Source organism: Rhincodon typus, chromosome 26, assembly GCF_021869965.1.
Source record: "Rhincodon typus isolate 14 chromosome 26, sRhiTyp1.1, whole genome shotgun sequence".
Taxonomy (NCBI): domain Eukaryota; kingdom Metazoa; phylum Chordata; class Chondrichthyes; order Orectolobiformes; family Rhincodontidae; genus Rhincodon; species Rhincodon typus.
The window spans coordinates 23,483,008-23,503,972 of record NC_063357.1 but is presented as its reverse complement, the minus strand read 5'-3'; the positions used below and the strand labels follow the sequence as shown (position 1 = coordinate 23,503,972).

The 20,965-nt window shown below is 40.5% G+C and overlaps 1 protein-coding gene and 1 long non-coding RNA gene across 6 annotated transcripts in view; one reads left to right on the top strand and one right to left on the bottom strand.

Moving 5' to 3' along the window:
- LOC109937108 (protein-tyrosine sulfotransferase 1) overlaps positions 1 to 13,141 on the bottom strand; it is a 95,262-nt gene extending 82,121 nt beyond the window's left edge. For 4 of the 5 annotated variants that reach the window (XM_048612454.1, XM_048612456.1, XM_020535718.2 and 1 more), the window contains exon 1: positions 13,032 to 13,139. The gene's annotated coding sequence lies outside the window, so the exon portion shown is untranslated. Of the gene's footprint in view, positions 1 to 6,304; positions 6,476 to 13,031 lie in introns of all 5 variants that reach the window. The other variant, XM_048612455.1, reaches the window with a different exon arrangement.
- LOC125486136 lies at positions 12,304 to 14,696 on the top strand. Its single transcript, XR_007264811.1, has 3 exons — positions 12,304 to 12,680; positions 13,420 to 13,697; positions 14,578 to 14,696. It is a non-coding gene; the product is annotated as an uncharacterized LOC125486136 (long non-coding RNA).
- Positions 14,697 to 20,965: the final 6,269 nt, after the last annotated feature.

Here is a 20,965-nt window from a genome sequence, read left to right as displayed (position 1 = left end):
CATCGTGGGCTGAAGGGCCTGTACCGTGCTGTACTGTTCTATGTTCTGTGTTCCCAACGTAGCATTTGAAGGGCAATTTCAAACTGAAAAGTTTAGGCTTTCCCTTAACAGAGGCATGTGCACTGGAGTTCAGAAACAAAGTGAAAGAAGGCAGCCACGCTGATAGCTGTGTCCTGGAGAACCCCAGCCCCAAACAGAATGATTTTGTTAAGGGAAGGTCGTGTCTTTTCAGTCAATTTAAATTTTTCTGAAGTAACAAAGAAGATTGATGACAGCACTGTAACAGACGCTGTCTATAAGGGTTTTAGTGGGGCATTTAACAAGGTCCCACACAGCAGTCTGGTTGGAAAAATTAAACCTTACGGGATTACAGGGGAACATAAAATCTGCTCACGGACAGGAAACAAACAGCAATGTTGATGGACATTTTTGTGAATGGAAGTCAATTTTCAATGGCGTTCCAGAAGACTAGGTGGTGGGTTCCTTACTGTTTTTAAATAGACATTAATGATTTAAATATTTGCTGAATCTTCAAAACAGACGTGTCAAAGGAGATTTGCTCATCAGGACATTTTGCTAGAATGCCAACTCAAGAGGAAAACCAACACTTATACACAAGAGAGGAGCAGTGATTGGTTGGAAACTGCACTCTGGCAGAGATGGAGAATGCATGCAATGCTGACTGACAGTTAACGGCCAAACTGTAAATTTCAATTATCAACGTATTAATGTACAGGGCCCTGTTCTTTGCAGACAGAAAAGGACATGTATGTACATGACAAACAAAAACAGGAATTCACTGGTTCATTTTCCAGGCCAACATAAATCACACTCAACCTGTTGGGCCTAAAATTTAAGCAAGGTGTGGCAGTTAACTGTCAATCTACATCAACAGGTACATAAGCTTACAGCAACGCCATCCACTTGGCATTCTCCTCCCATGCTGTAGAAGCGTTAATGCTTCCCTTCAAATTGGTATTCTTGCAAAACGTCCAGACGAGTCCATGACTTTAAAAAAAACGCGTCAGAAGAAAATTGCCCTCCAGCAACACTCGGATTAAATGATTTGGACTTAAGTAAGAATTGCAAAACGTATAGGTGATATAAACTGGCCGAAAGGCTAACAGCAAAGAGGATGACAAAGGGAAAAATAGCAAGTGGAAAATCCAATCTGGAGGATTTGGGTAAGGGCATACAAAGCAAGGGCAATAAATGGGAGGGTACCGAGAGGGTTAGAGGAAGCTCTGGACCTTGGAGTATGTGCCCACTGCCCCTCTACCCCCCAAAGGGAGCAGGGCAGGTAGATAAGGTGGCACGAGGGACACTTTCCTTCAATCGGGATGGGCAATAAGTGCTGAATTGGTCAGCAATACTTGCATCCCACAAATGAGAAGAAAACTAAAAGTTATAAAATGCCACTGCTCCCTTATCAGGAGGGTTGCTGGCTCTTCCGAGGCAGCAGTTTGGCTTCAGGCCTGGCGGAGGTAGGTGACAACTCCGAGCATGTGGCACCCCTTCAGCTGCACACTGGAGTATCAAGTCAGGCTGCCACAGGAATGCAGGCCATCTACTGAGAACAGAGATAGTAGGAACTGCAGATGCATTTCTGAAGAAGGGTCTAGGCCCGAAACGTCAGCTTTCCTGCTCCTCTGATGCTGCTTGGCGTGCTGTGTTCATCCAGCTCTATAACCTTGTTATCTCAGATTCTCCAGCATCTGCAGTTCCTACTATCTCTGCTCCAGGAACATCATTTTTTTTCTCTTTCTTATCCTATCATTCCTTTCTATCTTGGAGATCTAACTTTTCTATCATTCAATTTCTCTAGTTTTCCTCCCTATAACAGGCTTTGCTTTTGTCCTTCCATTAATTGAAACTTATTACATCTCCAACTTCTTCCAGTTCTAAGGAAAGGTCACAGACATGCCCTATTAGATGCTTATCCATAGAGATTCTGGCTAATCTGAGTTTTTCCAGCATTCTCTTTTTATTTCAGACTTCCTACATCTGATTTTCAGTTTACATTCTTGGTTAGGCCTACACAGAAGGTTGGACCATTGATTAAGATACCAAAATGTACTGCACAGCATCACCTTCAAGGGATCAGGACAAAAGCAAACTGAAGAATGAGTGCACCAGCAGTGGATTGGGATAAAATTACTCTAGTTTTACTTCCTGTTTGCCTTTAAATTTAACTGCTAGTACATGTAAGAAAGGAATTCCTGATGCAGGAATTGCCTCAAACATATTTCAGAACCAGATTTTCAGAAGAAAATACCATAAGATTCAGAGAATTAATTTTCATATTATTACTAGTTATTACAATTTGGGCACTGACTTAATTGAGCTGTACCATGTAACTGATTTATAAAAAAAGTTGCAACAGAGTTTATAAACGTGCATTCACTTCTTACATTTATTTCTATTATACTGTTGAGCAATTATTTGTATCAAATACAACTTTGACACAGATTTTTTTGAAAATAATCTGTTTGGTAGCTACATTCAAACAACTTCGTAAGAGAACAAAAATCCTTGAAAGTGGTAGAAATTATTGGGCAAACCTAACTTCAATTGTAATGATAAACACCTTCAAATATTCCACAAATAAAGCAAACATCTAGAGAGATGAACACAGATGATTAACAGAATTCTGCAAAAAAAAAACACACACAGGGCTCGTTAGCCAAACGAAAATAGATATACAAAGTAGATGAAAAGTCCAGTCAATCTTCAAAGATTTGTTGAGCCAGAGCTCACAAAAATGCTTTCAGGATACTGCTGATGATTCCAACAAACTGGGCTCTCAATTTCATACATGAAAAATATCTTACCTTACTTAATAGTTTGATTAGTATCACCAGTTATGGCTGTCATTATGGGAACCAATACAAGTTTAGCTATGCCTTTTCTTTTGCATGGAATGTTGAACACTGTGCAAATTACATTCAGTATTCCTTCCTGGCTGACCATTTTTTCGATTGTGTTGGCACCCTGACTGAGGATTTCATCCACAGGTTTCTAAGTCCTACATAACTATCATGCTCTAGCTAAATGTTCCTTCATACATTTCTCTACGCTTGTTGATGGGGTGGGGGCAAATCACAGTCAATCACAACCAGACAACTCCCATGACTCTATGATCACGCTTCTTACGAAGGGCTAGTAATTGGAAAATTTGAACAGCTCTGTCCTGGTACTCAGCAGTGAATACCAGGTACAATTACATCATTGTTCCTGAGCTTTGTGTCATCACAACCTCACGCAAACACTCATACCACATTCAGAATGTAACAATCAAGCACCCTTATGTTAGTCTTTTGCTTCTGAGCAATTTACTCATCACCATAGCAACATCAAAACCCCACAATGCAAGTAATTGCTGCCAGACTAAGAATGTCCCTTTTACCATTTTCTCATGGAAGGTTAAAGATGGCAGAATATTAACAGTCTATTAGTATTATTGCAAAAAATATGAAGCTGTACTTCAGATTCGTTAAATTCATGAAAGGAAAAAACTTAATGTCAGTGCATCTTGTATATGCGCAATCAAAGCAAAGCAGAAAACACAATCAAGACACAATGACATTTCATAGGAACCTTGATTTAGGCTGTTCGTGTTATAAAATGAAGATGGCTGAGTACACTGCAATACCAACTAAAGGTATCAGCGATTGTTTGGGAGGAACCATTGCTGTATGATCTATAAGGGTACCAGTCAGAAGACCAATAACTTATAGCTTGTACATTAATACAGAATACCTCATTACTGAATGTTACAATTTTTAAAAACTTCATTCACGGGAGGAGGGCGTCGTAGGATAGGCCAGCATTTGTTACCACCCCTAATTGCCGAGAGGGCAGTTAAGAGTCAACCACATTGCTGTGGATCCGGAGACACATACAGGCCAGATTAGGCAAGGATGGCTGCTTCCTTCCTTAAAAGGACATCAGTAAACTAGATTGGTCTTTCCTGTCAATCAATAATGGTTTAATGGTCATCGTTAGATTCTTAACTTTTTTATTGAAATTAATATGGATTTTTATTGAATTCAAATTCCACCATGTGCCATGATAGGATTAGAACCCAGGTCCCCAGAATGTTACGTGGGTCTCTAGATTAACAGTCCAATGATAATACCACTAGGCTATCATCTCCTCACATTTATCTTAAACATGTGACAAAATAAGCTGAGAGATGCCAAAAATTCAAAAACATGTAAAAAGTTCATTTACCGATATCTTTCTTCATACTATTTAAGTTGAGAAAGACTGCAAAAACCTATAGAACAGAAAGATTTCTTTTCTCAGACTTGCAAATCTGTGGATTTGTTTACTACACAACACATTTGTATATTCAAGGCTAAGATCGACAGATTGTTAATCCGTAAAGTAGTCAAGAGTTATGGGAAAAAGGCAGGAAAGCAGAGATGAGGATGATCAGATCAGCCAATTATCTCAATAAATGGTGGAGCAGACTTGATGAGCTGAATGGCCTACTTCTGTTCTCATGTCTTCACGCTTAATTTCAATAGGCCAGCTGTCATTAACTAGGCCAAGTCAAATCAACTCAAATGGAATTTTATGAAAAGCCTTTCGAAATTATTTAGAAAGAAGTGAATGTGCACTAAAAATGTATGTTTCAGCCATTATATTAGAAAGGCAGTTTTATGGCTGAAAAATACATCTTACCTTCTGGACCAGCCTTACATGTGGGACCATATCAGAGGCCTTACTGAAGTCCTTGTAAATCTCATCAACTGCGCTACCCTTATTTTGTCACTTTTCAAAAAACTCAGTTAGTCAGACAGGATCTCCCTCCAATAAATCCATGCTGACTATCCCTGATCAATGCCTGCCTTTCCACGTATAGCTTAATTCTGTCCTTCAGAAATTTTTTTCAATAGTTTCACCAACACTAATGTCAAACTAACTGGCCTGTAACTACCTGGCCTATCCTTACCGTCCTTCTTGAACAAAGTGACCGCACTAGCTATCGTTCAGTCACTTGGCACTTCACCTGTGACCAGCAAGGTATTAAACAGTTCCAACAGGGCCCCAGCAATCTGTTCCCTTGCCTCCCATAATAGCCTGGGATACATCTCATCAAGCTCTAGGGATTTGTGAACCTGTATGCCTGCTTAAACATCTAATACTCAGTCTTTATTAATGGGTTCTAGAACCTCACCACCCCCAAATTAAATTCCAGGCTATAATGTCTTTCTCCTCTGTGAATACATATGAGAAGCATTCACTTAAGACCTCACCAGCGTCCGCTGGCTCCAAGCACAGGGTGCCCTTCAGCCTCTAATAGGTCCCACCCTTTCCATGATAATCCTCTTAAAATACTTACAAAAAGCCTTGGGATCTTTCTTAATCCCATCTAACAAAGATATTTTGTGGCCCATCTTTATCCTCCTAATTTCCTTTTTAAGCAACTTTCAACACTCTCCACACTTTTGAAGGGCCTGCCCTGCATTTAATGTACTGTACCTGACATTGGTTTCCTTCTTTTTCTTTACAAAACTCTTGATTATCACTTAGAGAATTCCGAAATTTGACTTGAATACCATGTCAAAGGGCTATGGAGGCTCGCACTGAGTATGTTCCAAGGAGACATTAATATATTTCTACACCTTAAAACTGACAAAGGATACACACACTGCTGGAAAATGGTGTTGAGCCAGAAGATCAATATTGATCCAGCTGAATTGAGAGGCAGGCTTGAAGAGTCAAAAGATCCAGTCCTGCTCCTAATTACTACGCTCCGACTAGGACAATGTAGCCTACATGATTCTTGCCCCATGCACTACTTTAAGCATTGACTTGCCTCACCACTGATGCACAGTGGCAGCAGTCCGTACTATTTACAACTTGCCCTGCAGCAACTCATCTTTTTCAACAGTCCCTCAAGCGTTGGGTTCTGTGGTTGCTGAACAGTCAATTCCTGAAGAAGCAAACTCTGCAACAGGTGGGGCAGGTGGGGAGGACTCTCTTTTAGCTACTTGTACTTGGCTTCTACGGACTCCGCTTGGTGATGTTCAAAGTGGTTGGCACCTTCACGGATGCTTCTTCCCCAGTTTTTGCATTCTAGGGCAAGCAATTCCCATCTGTTGGCAATGTCTCAATTGCTTCAGCTTTCAGGGTGCCCTTACAGCACTTCATGGGCCCTCCTAGTGATCGTTTACCATTAGAGAGTTTGGAGTAGAGCTCTTATTTAGGGAGTTGCATGAAGCATGCAGACAATGTGGCCCATCCATCACAGCTGGATGTTTATGACCAGTGCCTTGATACTGGAGAAACGAACCTGGGAGAAGATGCTTCCATGGCCAATTTTCTGCTCATCCTATAGGTTTGCTCAACTCTGGTGAAAGCTTTACAGAGATGGAGTGGAGTGTTGCAATAGTGAAGGAGAATGTTGGTGTGATGGCGTGGCCTTGCCTGGTCCCAGTTTCTACTCTTACTGGATCTGGTGAATCTGTTGGTGAGGATCACAGTTTGCATGTCATCTGCATCCAATTTTAATCTTTGTACCTGTACCTTACCCAGTAACTATCTCTCTTTTAAAAGTCTATAACTTTAAGCAAATGTCATACAATAAACTAACCTTGGTCTTGTTCAACTAATAAAGATTTGCAGTTGATTATTTTTAAACAGGAACACTAAAAACTGAAAAAGGGCTTAAGGGGTTATTTTAACTTACAGTTCATAGAGCATACTCTGGACATGCCTGGCAGTCACGATACATGAAAAAGCATTTCACAAATTAGTGTTCTATTTAGTGAATGACTGCTCAAAGTATGGGTCATTTCAAAAATTTCTAAATTAAAGATTATCCAAATGAAAATTAAAATTATGTACAACTAGCCCCCTTTCAGTAGAGGCAGAGTTTGATTCAAATTTTAGAGCAGATACTGTGCAACTTTCAAGCAAAAATTTCTGTTGATACTTACGTTTCCCTTCATACAAAACTAACAATTCAAATATTATTGAGGGAGCTAAATCATTTCCCAGCCCCTCAAAGGGAGAGAGAAACTCAATTTTCTCACTGCTAGGCTTCAGAAGATTCTTTAACATTTTTACTCACTTTAAGTTACATGATGCAGTCATGTAGTGATATTACTTGCATGTTCGTTGAATTGTTTGTAGGGGCTGTTTATTTAGAGAAGTAAGCTAGCAGAAATATCAAATAAAAACAGAAATTGCTCGAGAAATTCAGCAAGTTTGGCAGCACCTGCGGAGATAAACAATCAACATTTTGAATCCAGTATGACACTTCAGATCTGCAGTGTTTTGGTTTTATTAGCGCAGATTTCAGATTTCAGGTTTATTCCTCATGGATAATTAAAGTTGCGCAAACTGCAAGATATTTTTAAAAATTCACTAATTGGATGTGGGTATCACTGGCTGGACCATTTATTGCCCATTCCTAGTTGGGCAAGAAAGTGGTGGTGAACTGCAGTCCATGTGCTGTAGGTAGACTTAATGTCGTTAGGGAGGGAATTCCATGAGTTTGACTCAGCAACACTAAAGTAATAACGAGAAATTTCCAAGTCAGGACAGAGAGTGGTTTGGAGGGAAGCTTGCAGGTGGCGATGTTCACATGTATCTGCTGACCTTGTCCTAGCTGGTTGTGCTTATGAGTTTGGAAGGAGTTGTCTAAAGATCTTACGAGAATTTTTGCTGCACATCCTGTAGATGGTACACACTACTACTACTGGGCATCAGTGATGGAGAAGTGGATTTTTGTTGATGTGGTGCCAGTTAAGCTGGCTGCTTTGCCCCGAATGGCGTCAAACTTCTTGAATCTTGCTGGAGCTGTGCTCACCCAGTCATGTGGAGAGCATTTCATTATACTCCTCACTGGTGTCTTATTGATGATGGACACCATGGTTGACAAGATTAAAAACATGTTTACTGAGGTCTGAGGTACCAATAACAGAACATGACTTTGTTGGGTTAAGAACATCATTGGCAGGGAAGTTTCAGTAAAGGGGTAAAGTATCACCAGCCATGAATTAAGGCTGCCTGCAATCTTAAAGTCTCTATTAATTACCTACTTCCCAAATTGCAAGAACAAATCAAGATCAGATGCTTCTCAGTTTCTAAATATATAGCACAATGAAACAGACAGATAGAAGAAGTAGATTAACAATTGACCAAATGAATTTTTTGCATGGCTCATCATTTCTCTTTGCAATTACCATTAACTTCCCACCATATAACCACATGATTGCAGGGAAATTAAGACACAGCAGACTTTCTCTCCTCCATCTGCTGCTCTTGAAGGCATTCTTGTCACAGGCGACTCCACAAGCTTGTTCTTGACCTGGCCACACATCATCTATCTCCACCCTCTTTATTTTCCTGATTCTTTGCAGCCTCCTGTAGGACAAGTGAGTCAGACTAGTTGTCAAGAATAACTACTTTCTGGTCTATTATCACAGCTTCAATCCCTCCTGCTCTGGCTTTCCTACAAAGCAGATTTTCTCTTTCACAGAACCATGTGTGGGAAGGAGAGAATAGCTAACTGGGACACAGAATGTAACTGAAACAGCTCCTCAAATTCTGTCTCTCACTCGTTGATCCAATAAAGTTCTATATTATTTTCCTGCTCTGAGATGCCAGTACGTTTACTCAGGCCCTTTTGGAATACAAAGCGGTCATACTAAAAGCAGGAGATATATGGAAGTGACCTCACTTGAATTTTTCACCTTGAGTATGGTGGTTCAAAAAGATACCTCATTACCATCGTCAAGAGCAAATTAAGGGCTACAGTAACTGCTTGCTTTGATAGAGATGTCCAGAACCCACAAACAAACTCAATTTGTTTCAGTTTCAAAAACAAGTTATTCACCATGTCATAATTACTAAAACTATTAAAATGGCAGTAACCACACAAGTGCAGTGCAGATGCCAAATACAAAAGCTGCCAGCAAGATTTTTAAATATCCAACAAGTACGTATCAAGCTCATATAAACTAACAAACCTTTCTAAACTCCAAACCATCTGAAAGTATATCAGACTATTTTCACTCCTAAGAAACTATCATTTATTCCCCAAGCCTTCAATTTTGTTCAAGAATCCTCAATCCATCTGATACATACCAGAATACTCATTCCAACTTATAAAATGAACCATAGCAAGTGATTTTGTGCAAAAATGCAGACTTGCATAACTCAAACAAAGCCAAACTGGACTTTTTTTTTTAGAAAACGTTGTTACCATTGCAGCTGCAAGAATGCATTGTTGCTGTAGTCCCATGACTCCATGGGTCAAATCTAAAATAAAAATGCTTTTTCCAGTTACTAAGAAGATCAATTAAATAATTTACTGATATCTAGTTTTGTGCAAAAAGACCTATCAACTAGATTTCTTTAAGAAATTCAATTACTAGTTAACTGATTAACATTCATTGTCAGAAACATAAATTAAAAGCAGAACTAAAAAAGGTAAATTGACACAGGATTGACAATATTTAAGACAAACATGTGGTTCAAAGATAGTGTCAGAGAAACAGGTTCGAATTCATGGGACATTGGCATCAGCACTGGGGAAAGAGGAAATTGTTCCAATAGGAGTCTTGGCAAATCATATAACTAGGGCTAAATAATGGGTTTTTTTTGGGGTGGGGGGCAAAGTAGAGGTTATTAAAGTTTCCAAAACAAGTAATAGGATAGAGTATGGAGTGGGTCAGGAATCTAATTTCAGGCACAGTAGATTAGGGCACAAATATGACAGGGGAGGGGACATTGTACTTAAATGCACACAGTATACAAAACATGGTAAACAAGCTTGTAGGACAAATTGAAGTTAGCAGGTATGATGTTGGAGGTAACACAAAAGTGGATGCAAGTGGATCCAGGCTGGGAACTCAGCATCCAAGAATATATATCCTATTGAAATGGTAAGCAGATGGACAGGGGGAGCAGGGTTGCCTGTTATATGAGAAATGAAGTTAAATCAAGAGCAAGATGTGATATAGAGTTGAAAGCAGAGAATCTGTGAGCAGAGTTGAGGAACCACAAAGGAAAAAGGTCCTGATGGGAGTTATGCACACGTGTCCTATCAGGTGTCAGGATGTAGGGACAAAAACATCTCAGAAGATAGAAAAGGCATGTTAAGAAAGACACTATTATGATAGTCATGAGGGACTTCAATATGCAGGTTGACTCTGAAAATTTAGGTTGGGTAGCAGTCCTCCAGAAAAGGAATTTATGGGACATCTAATCAGATTTTTTTTTTTGTTTTTAATAAAAACAGTAGCTTGTGGTAGAAACCATGAAGGAATAGACAGTTCTGGATCTGATGATGTGTAACAAGGCAGACTTGATTAGGGAGCTTAAGATGTCCTCGGTGGCAGTGACCATAATACAGAGTCATACAGCACAGAAAGGGAGCGTTCGGCCCAAACAGTCCTTGCTGACCGTAATCCCAAGCTAAAACTAGACCCAACTGCCTATGCTTGGCCCATATCCCTCCAAATAGGTCTTATTCATGTGCTTATCCAAACAATCGCATTCACCCTACAGTTTGAGGAGGAAAATCTGGAATCAGATCTAACTGTATTGAGTACTACAAAGACATGAGGGAAGGGCTGGCCAGCATTGACTGGAAAGGGAGTCTAGCAGAGATTCATCCCAAAGAAGAAGAAAAATACTAAGGGGGAAAAGCAGGGCAACCATAGCTGACAAGGGAAGTCAGGAGCAGCAAAAGCAAAAAACAATATGATGAAGATTAGTGACAAGCCTTTAAAAGTCAATACAGGACAACTGAAAACGCAATGGGAGGTGTGGGGAATGAAATGAGGCGAACCTAGTTAGTAATAAAACAGAAGGTTGCAAGAGCTGTTTTTAAGATATAGAAATGGTAAGAGAGGGGCAAGCGTGCACATTGGACCACTGGAAAATGAGGCCAGAGTAGTAGTAGTGGGAAACAAAGAAACTGCAGAGGAACTGAATAGGTACTTTGAATCAGTCTTCACAGTGGAAGATACCAGCAACATGCCAGAACCTGAACAGAGTTTCGGGACAGAACTGAGTATAGTGGTCATCATGAAGGAGAAAGTGCTGGAGAAGTTGAAAGGTCAGAAGATGGATAAATCACCCACAGATGGATGACACCCCAGAATTCTGAAGCAGATAGCTGAGGAGATTGTGGAGAAATTGGTGGTGATTTTTCAGTAATCACTGGAGTCAAGGAGGAGCCCAGAGGACTGGAAGTTGGCTAATGTAATACTCCAGTTTATGAAGGGAGGGAAGCAGAAGACAGGAAACTATAGACCAGTCAGTCTGACCTCATTTGTTGGTAAGGTTTGAGTCCATTATTAATGATGAGAACCAGAGACTTCAGGACAAAAAAGAAAAACATGGCTTGCTCTCTGTAGAGGTTCATTTTAAAAACTCATCCAGAAGGCTAAAAGGATAAGTTGCAGACTGTTCTAAAGTCCGTAATTTTGATGTTATAACACAGGGTGAAGTCACAGCCTGCTCAGGAAACAATATTGAGAGGTTCCCTCAATCACTCTGCCAGATGAACGAACAAGTTTCACCCAAAGCTCAAGAGGTTCATTTTCAGAAAGTGGAAAGATCAGTCAGATCCTTCCTCGTCGGCTTCTTGCTCCCCAACTAATTTCAGACACCTAAACATTATTTAAACAGCTCTATACAAGGGTCTATAGCAGAACAAGCAGTTATCAGCATTCATGGGGTTTCTAGGAAACTTTGTTCAAAAGAAACTCTACTTCCACAATAAACCTTTAATTAACCTCTAATTAATAAACCACATTCGTATATCCACACTTGAAATATATCCACTCTTCCACAATCTTTCAAAACCTAATCTTCCAAGAAATAAAGATGCAGCATCTTCTGAACAAAATATATTTACACATTCAAATTAGATATCCTGATAATTTAATATCTTAGTCCTCCAATAAAAAGTTGTTAGTGCATTAAAATATCCTAAACTACTAGTGCCCATTGACTGTTAATGAATATGGCATTTGTAAAAATTAAGACAATTCCATCTACATGCAAATCACAAACACAAATGACAGATACATAAACTGCACTTTCACATATAAAATGAATGCTAGAGAAAAAGCAAACCACAAAAATAAACAGAGCAGCTGAGTTTCACTAGCATAAAGTACTCCCATCGAAATCAGGTGGTTTCACGATTTAAAAAAAACAAACCTACAGCAATGGCAGATATCAGAACATGCGGTATTATCCCTCTCAACTTATGGAACTGACAGTTAAGTCATTAAAAGGGCGAATCTCTCAAAAGGTGGGACCTCTAGTTGGTGCCGAAATGGTTAATCTGCAAGAAAATGGTGAAAACCGACCTCGACAACCCTGGGTTGATGAACCAGACTGGAACACCTACTAGATAGTTATCCAGACAAACGCATATTGGAGAGCAAGGAGACAGATACGAACAGGGTTCAAGAGTGATGCCCTCTACAGTCGAATTGCGTAGTCAAGTTAGAGTTACGGCTCGTACATAGAAGACACCTCAAAAGCCGCATCACGGCGCGCAACGAAAACACAGGCACATACAAAATGAGTACACAGAAGAGAACGTGCGAGTGAGTTTGTGTTTCGGTTCTTAAGAGGTGAAGGCAGCAGAAGAAAAGGAAACCGGGTGGGAAGGGAAGAAAAAGCACAGAAACCGCCAGGTAAGCCGTTCCCAGCTCCAGCTCAGGGACCCCTGCCCAAAATGCATACAAACTAGACATACAGAGTGACCAGGACATGAAGCCGCTCCAGCCCAGGCGGTCGGGGATAACAGACGGAGCTTGGTTAGCTGGTCTGACTGTGGTGGGCGGCGGCTCCCAGTCATCTCAGCACCAGGGTTTATTTATTTTGGAGGCGGGTGGGAATAAAAGAAGGAAGCGGCACACTCCGCCGTCTCGAGCTGTCGCCCGTTATCATCACTCAGAAAATAAAAGGACCAACGGTCGATTGACAATTCAGCAATCGTTATTCGGTTATCCGTCGGCCACCAGTTCGACTCTATGTTCACCCACCGGGAACAGCCGATGAATCGATTCCGATTTATCGTCCCCTGCCTCCCCCTGAGTGAGCGGCGACTCTCCTGCTGGCCGCCATTTTCCACCGGTTTGCTGGCCCCAACAACCGCCCGTCCTCTGCTGACTGACAGCCAGGCACAAACAACCACGGCCTCCTATTGGCCCAATGCCAAGGCCAAATATCATTCGGCTGCTGATTGGGCGAGATGTACATAGGGGCGGGACCAATGTCATTCCCCCCTCCACCCGCAAAACCACCGGAGTTTAACTCTTCGAAAACTGATGAAACTTCAATAGAGAGTTATCTAGACTCGAGAGGTTAGGTTGCTCTCTCTCCGGGCATCGTGCCTGGCCCGCTGTGATTTCCAGCACTTTTTGTTTTCAGTACAGATTCCAACATCAGCAGTTATTTGTTCCTACGTTAATTCTTCGAAACCTGCCTCCCGAAAGACTCGTCTTTGTGGTAATCGCCCTACCTCTCGACCAGGAGGCTCAGGTTCCAAGATCCATCTGCTCTAGAGGTGTGCAACGGCGTTGATTTAGAAAACATCTATCATACTTTTCTCCACGACCCACCTTCCACGTATATCTGCGCAATTTACTTTTTGGAGTTTAATTTAGGAAATGTGGCAGCAATCAACCACAGACATTAATGTGTTTATGGTAGGTAATCCCTGCTGTAATGTCAGTTGAGCATTTGGGTCATTTACACGCGGAAGAAAGGCTTTTGTATTCATATAATGCCTTTCATGATCTCATAAACTCATTGCCTGAAAGAGTGGTAGAGGCAGGATGCATCAAAACTTTTAAGGGACACTTAGATGATTACTGCTAACGCCAAAGCATATAAAAGATTATGTGCCAAATGTTGGAAAATGGGATTAAACTTTGATGACTGCCACAGACATCATGGGCCAAATGACCTCTTTCTGTGGTGTAAAAAGCTACGATTCTTGATGTCCCAAAGTGCTTGTCAGCCAGTAAAACACTTTAGTCACTGTTGAAATGAAGGAATAGACCATGTGCTATTTTGTTATCAGTTGTGGCTCAGTCAGCTGCATTCTCACCTAAGTCGAAAAGATTGTGATCGAAAACCCACTGCTGAGACTTGAGCAAAAATATGTAGGTTACCCCTGGGGAACTGCTACATCATTAGAGATGCTGTATTTTGGAGACGTTAAATCCAAATCCCAACCTGACTTTCATAAGAGATTCCGCAGGACTACTTCAAAGAAAAGTATAGGAATTATTTCTGGACAATATTTATCCATCAGTAATTATCACAAAAATGACATACATGGCCAATTTCATATTGCTGTTTGTAGACACTTACTGCACATACTAGATAAATAAAGTCTGTGAAAATACATGCTTGTGAAAGGCACTATATGTACAGTACAAATCTTTATTATTTTAGTTAAGCAATTCAGTGTTAATTGGAAGTACTAAACTTGTCAGAAATGATTATTCTCATTTCAAATGCTTTGAAGTTAATTCAATAAGGACTTAACAATAAATAAGATAGCTTTTCATTTTTTTAAAGAACAGAAACTATAATGTACAATTGATACTACACTGGAACATTGTTTACTGGAAGGAAGATGAAAGATGTGCCTCAAGATTTCTGTTGTAAAACATCTGCAATAAAGGTATTCAATGAGACAAAGAAATACTCTGATTACTGCAATACTATACTGGTGAAGTCATATGCCAACTCACTGCAAATTAAATAAATCTTTGACTTGGATATTTGCACAGGGTGCTTTTTTGTTCTCAGATCAAATACTTTGCTCAAAGTTGTTGCAAGTATATTTTCTTTTAGTTCTACAAAAGTAATTGAAACCTCCTTTCTACAGTTAGTTGCTAACTACTTTGAAATTCACTTATGGACTTAATATGGCAGATATTACTAACTTCTAAATCTGCCAAACACAGTACAGAATAATTCCAAAATGACCATGCCAGCAACAATAACAATTATTTTACATTACTGTACTTTACCATTAAAGGAGAAAGGTATTTGACATTCTGAAAATCTGTAATAGTGTACGAATATTCCCTGTATGCTTCTTAGTTTCCCATCAAAATGTATATGCTTTAACAGTCTAGCAACATCTGAATAATGTTCCCTTTTTTTTGCACTCATCTTGTAACTTATCCAAATGAATTTTCTTTATATATGACCCTTGGCAGTTAGCGTCAATGGGTTTTATTGACAATCGAGAACATCATCATTACTGCCACAAAAGGTTTCCCTGCGCCAATTCTTTTCATTGGCCTGCTATGGATTTGGCTGTTTTTCAGGGTCAGCATTTAGAGAATAATTCCTACTTGAATAATAGGACCCAGCACCATGGGTGGTTGAAAAATTACTGCTAAACACCTCAGGCGCTTGCAGCAGTGGACTTAAGCCAATTGTTTTCGTGGCAGCTGAAAGAAGAGCTTTTTAAATTTAGGACTTAAATTTGGAGCAGTATAATTGATCACTCTCTGTTTCTCACCGCAACATGACATGCTAACAATATGGTATTAATGAAGTGTGGTACATCAATATGTCATTTTAACACAGAGATACATGTTGAAGTGGGAAATCCCAGATGGGATACTGAGCATTGGGAAACTTCCAGTATATTTCCCTGGTCATAATCACTCCAAATCCACAGAAGCTAGTTTTGAAAAATGGACAAAGTCCTTCAGAAAATTGTCCCTCATGTTTCTTTATCATAAATGTATAAATTTACAGAAAGGCTTTGAATTGTCTTTGAGCATTTACTCATCAATTTAATGCATTTTAGTTCACTAACTCATTCGAAGTTTGCTTTGTTCAAATAACATATTGAAGTTTTAAAATTTGGTCATCTATTATTTTTGATTCACATATGTGAGTGTCGCTGGCTCGGTCAGCATTTATTGCCCATCCCTAATTTCCCTTGGGAAAGTAGTGCCTTCTCAAACTTGTGCCATCCTTTGGGGTTAGGTACAGCCACAAAACTATGAGGAAGGGATTTCTAGAAGTCTAACACATTAGCGATGAAGAAATGACAATCTAGCTCCCGAGTGAAGATAATGCGTGGCTTGGAGGGGCATTTGCAAGTGGTGGTCATGCTCTTCTAGGTAGTAGAAGTTGCAAGTTTGGAAGGTGCTGTCAAATGAGTTTGTGGGATATTACAGTGCATCTCTTACTGTAGATGATACATTGCTACAACTGTATGTCAGTAGTGAAGGGAGAGACTGTTAAAGAGGGTGAATGAGATGCCAATCAAGTGAGCTGCTTTGTCCTGGTTAGTGTTGAACTTCTTGAATGTTGCTCCTGCTACACTTGTTCAGGCAATTGGAGAGTATTCCAATATAATCCTGACTTGTAGATGGTGGACAGACTTTAGAGAGTCAGGAGTGAGTTACTTGCCACAGAATTCCTAGCTTCTGACCTGTTCTTATCACCACCATATTTATATGGCTGCTGTAGTTAACTTTATGATCAAAGATAACATCCAGGATATTGTTACTGGGAGATTTAGTGATGGTAATGCCATTAAATGTCAAGAGGGCATGATTAGATTCTCACTTGTTGGAGATAGTAATTTCCTGGCACTTACCTGGAATGAATGTAATTTTCCACTTGTTACCCCAAACCTGGATATTGTCCAAGTCTTGCTGCATATTAACATTGATAGTTTCAGTATATGAAGAGACCCAAATGGTGCTGAATATTGTGCAATCATCAGCAAACAATCCACCTCTGGCCTTGTGGATGGAATGAGATTAATGAAGTAACTGAAGATTTTTGGTCCAAGGACACTCCCCTGTACTGATGTTCTCGGACTGAGATGATTGACTTCCAACAACCAGAACTATCTTCCTTTATGTTAGGTATGACTTCAAGGCTGCATCTTTCCAACAGAAAGTTAAACAATTAAACAAAGTCCAAATCCATCTCATTCATCCTGGAAGTGTGTTGAAATTAAATTATCTCTGGCTTCTCAGGCTCTACAATGTGTCAAATAACATCAAGCAATGTGGTTGTCCTGTCATGCTGTCTTGGACATTCTTTCTGGTCAACATGCTGATCGTCAATCTCATAAGATCGTTAAAAATAAAACAGGGAACTGTGGTCTCAGCAGATTGTCCTTGTTCCCCCTTATTGTCTGCATTCAGTTGCTCATTGAAATGAGCAATTGGCATAAAATGTCAGAGCAGCTGTGACCTGATAGCCACTGGGATTGGATTTCCATCTTGTTCTTTTGAACCCATGTACTCCAACAAAACAGGAAGAAAATGACACTGAGGCCTATAGTATGAGGAGTCTCATCATAGTCCTCCACCTCCTTGATGGATCTTCACCTGCCTTAGAGTAGCACCAATGTCACAAAGACTCCACAATAAACCCTCTGCCACTGCACCGTGATCTCCATGTAAGAAATGTAAGCAAAAACATCCATGGGGAATTTCAGAAAAGTAATACATTTCATTGAAGAAACTCCTGAGCCTTCAGAACCAATGCATTGAAGCATCATTTAAAGCCTTGACACAGTGTGGAATAGAGGCTTCCCAAAGTGGTAATTTTCATAACTCCAAAATGATCACCCATGTATGTCACTTTACCCAAATGTACATTGTACAATCTAACTTATCATGCTACGTTAAGGGAGTAGACAATTAGTATTTTGTTTTGACTTGATATTTTGGTTTTATATTTTCTCTGACTTTCTGCTTTAACCTTGCCTTCTAATTTCTCTGTCGTCAGCCTTGTCACACTCTCTTCTCTTTATGCATTGTGTGTACATCTCTTTTCTCGCTCTTTTCCTCACAAATGTATTCATCCATGCTATCTGAATAATATTTCATTGGATTCAGTAATCCTGGTCAACTGGAGCTAGGATAACAATTACCTCATGGTGCGTCAAGTAATTTGGGAGTATAGCTAACCTTGCTTAAACCTTTGACTCGTCACACTTCCTACACGATTTTTCTTTTGACTCCTCTCACTTCCTACAAACCAAAGGGGTGGCTATGGGCACCCGCATAGGTCCGAGCTATGCCTGTCTCTTCGCAGCTCCCCCCAACAACAATAAGGATAGAGTCCCCTGGTCCTCACATACCACCCCACCAATCTCCAAATCCAACTCATCATTCTCCACCATTTTTGCCACCTGCAATCAGACCCCAACACCAAAAGATATTTCCTTTCCCACTCCTGTCTACCTTATGTAGGGACTGCTCACTCTGCAACTCCCTCGTCAGCTCCACACTTCCCACTAACCACACCACAACCGGCACCTTTCCCTGCAACTGCAGGAAGTTCTACACCTGCCCCTACACCTCCCCTCTCACCTCCGTCCAAGGCCCCAAGCAATCATTCCAAAGCCGGCAGGGATGCACCTGTATATCTTCTAACCTGGTCTATTACATCAATTGCTCCCGATGTGGCCTCCTGCATATTGGAGAGACCAAACACAGACTTGGTGACTGATTCACAGAGCATCTGCGCTCTGTACGCTCTATTCAACACCACGTTATCGTTGCCAGCCATTTCAACTCCCTTTCCCACTCCCTTGGCAACACGTCCATCCTGGGCCCCCTCCACTATCAAAATGAAGCCACACATAAACTGGAGGAACAACACCTTATATTCCACATTGGGAGCTTACTAACCAATGGCCTCAACATAAGTTCACCAGCTTCAAGATCTCCCCACTCCCAGCCCTCCCTCTCATTCCCATCTCCTTTACCTGACACAACCTGTCCATCTTCCTTCTCATCTATCCGCTCCACCCTTCCCACTGACCAATCTCTACAACTCCCTACTTGCATCCACCTATCACCATCCCACCTACCTTTCCCACAGCCACACCCCGCTCCCTTTATTTACTTCTGACCTTCCCTCCCCCTCCACAGTCCTGATGAAGGGTCCAGACCCAAAATGTCAACTTTCCCATTCCTCCGATGCTGTCTGACCTGCTGTGCTTCTCCAGCTTCACATTTTATCGACTCATAACTTAAGCATGTTCATCACACGTTTTCAATGTATGCAGAAAACACAATGTTTGGAAAGAGTGAGGAGTTACAAAAATACTGGCTTTTAAGAACTTTACGCTCTATTTCAACTCAATTTTTTGTTTTGGTGCAGAAGACTGGCAAAGATAAATAAAAGTATCTCTACATTATGAAGTCCAAAATATAGTCCATTGTCTTATCAGAGAGAGTTGACTGGCGGTGGTTTAACCGGGGGTTCACCACAGGCGAGAGGAGAGGTTGGGAAGGAGAGTCCTTTATGGTAAGCTCAGCCGGCATGGCAATTGAGCCCATGCGGTTGGCGCCACTCTACATTGCAAACCAGCCAATTAAGCTAACTGACTCCTACAATAACCACAGACCTGCTGCAGAATTCTCCTCTGGCCATAACAGCATACATAGTAAGAGGTAGGTGAATGTATTAACGATGTCCTCATAACCTTTGGAAGCAGAAATGCAAGAAATTCGTAGGCTTAAGGATGGCTCTCTGCAGTCTGATTCCACGGGTCACATTTAAATATGTACTATACATGCTGTAATCATCATTACATAAATATTGTGATGCCTTAATATCAGAATTTCTTGCATCTATCATGCCTACATTTTCCTATCCACAATGCTTCAGATTTAAATTTGTGACTGATGCTTAATGTCATGCAGCATATTGTAGCAATCATACTACCATCAGAAACTACTTGTTGTTTGTCAAGTGTAGTACTTTTATTGAATAATGTGAACTATAGGTGTGCATTTGTCAACTCTTAATGTTCTTTAAAATGTTAAAACCATATGTTTTGTCTCTCTTTAAAGAATAACAGGAGTGAGACAACGTAGACTGATGGAATTGAGCCAAGAGACGTTCAGTGAGAGATATCTTGTGGCCTGTTGGTAGGCCAATAAGAAAATGTTTTTTTCTTAACTATTGCCTCTTCCCCACCAAACTTACTTACTAATTTGAAACCTCCTGTGCCGCAGAAAGACAATATTCAATTAACTATTACCGTTTGTGTGTGTCTATTCCATACATGCACCGTTGCAACACAGCTTCCTTTTCTCTACGTATAGAGATCACCAAACATGAATAGTAAACTGGATTATCTCCCAAGAATGCTTCATATAAAGCTTTCGCTCAAATATATACCTTTTGGAGAAATTGTACCAAGTAATGAGGAAAAACTGATAAAGGACACTATATATAAGTTAGATCAACAAGAAGTGGAAGAGCAGCAGGAAGAGGAGCCCTCTAAATTGTTCCTCTGTTCTTGTGGAACCTCAGGCAGTATTTTGACAATGTTCATGTGAAAGCCATGTAGAATGTCAAATACTTTTCAGAAATACTATTTTATCAGAAATGCAAATATGTTTGAGAAACCTGCAAATCACCGCAGCAACAGGCATAAATTTATCCATTAGGCAGTTTCCAAGGATAGAGGTCATTTGGTTAAAATCCTGGAATTCCCTCCCTAACTGCACTGTGCACCTATAGCACATGATCAACAGCAGTTCAAGAAGGCAGCTAACCACCACCTTCTCAAGGCCAACTAAGGACGGGCAATAAATACTGTCCCAGCAGCAACACCCAGGTTCCATGAGAGAATAAAAAAAAGGACAGGATGGAGTATCCATTGAAAAAGCAGCTAATAGGGACTCCAAAACAAAAACTCCTACCTTTGGTGTTAGATTGAAGGATCGCCTCAAGGGAACCTTGACACTGCTAAGTAGCAAAAGGTTAGGTCCCACACAAATCCATGGCCTTTGGGAAAGGACATTCAGGAAAGTGGATTTTGGAAGATTAAGGCCAGTGTGGTCTTCAGTTAGACTACCCATTGCAATATATATTTTTTCCTTTATTCATTCAGGGGATGAGGGTGTCGCTGGCTCAGCAGTATTTATTGCCCATCCCTAATTGCCCAGAGGAC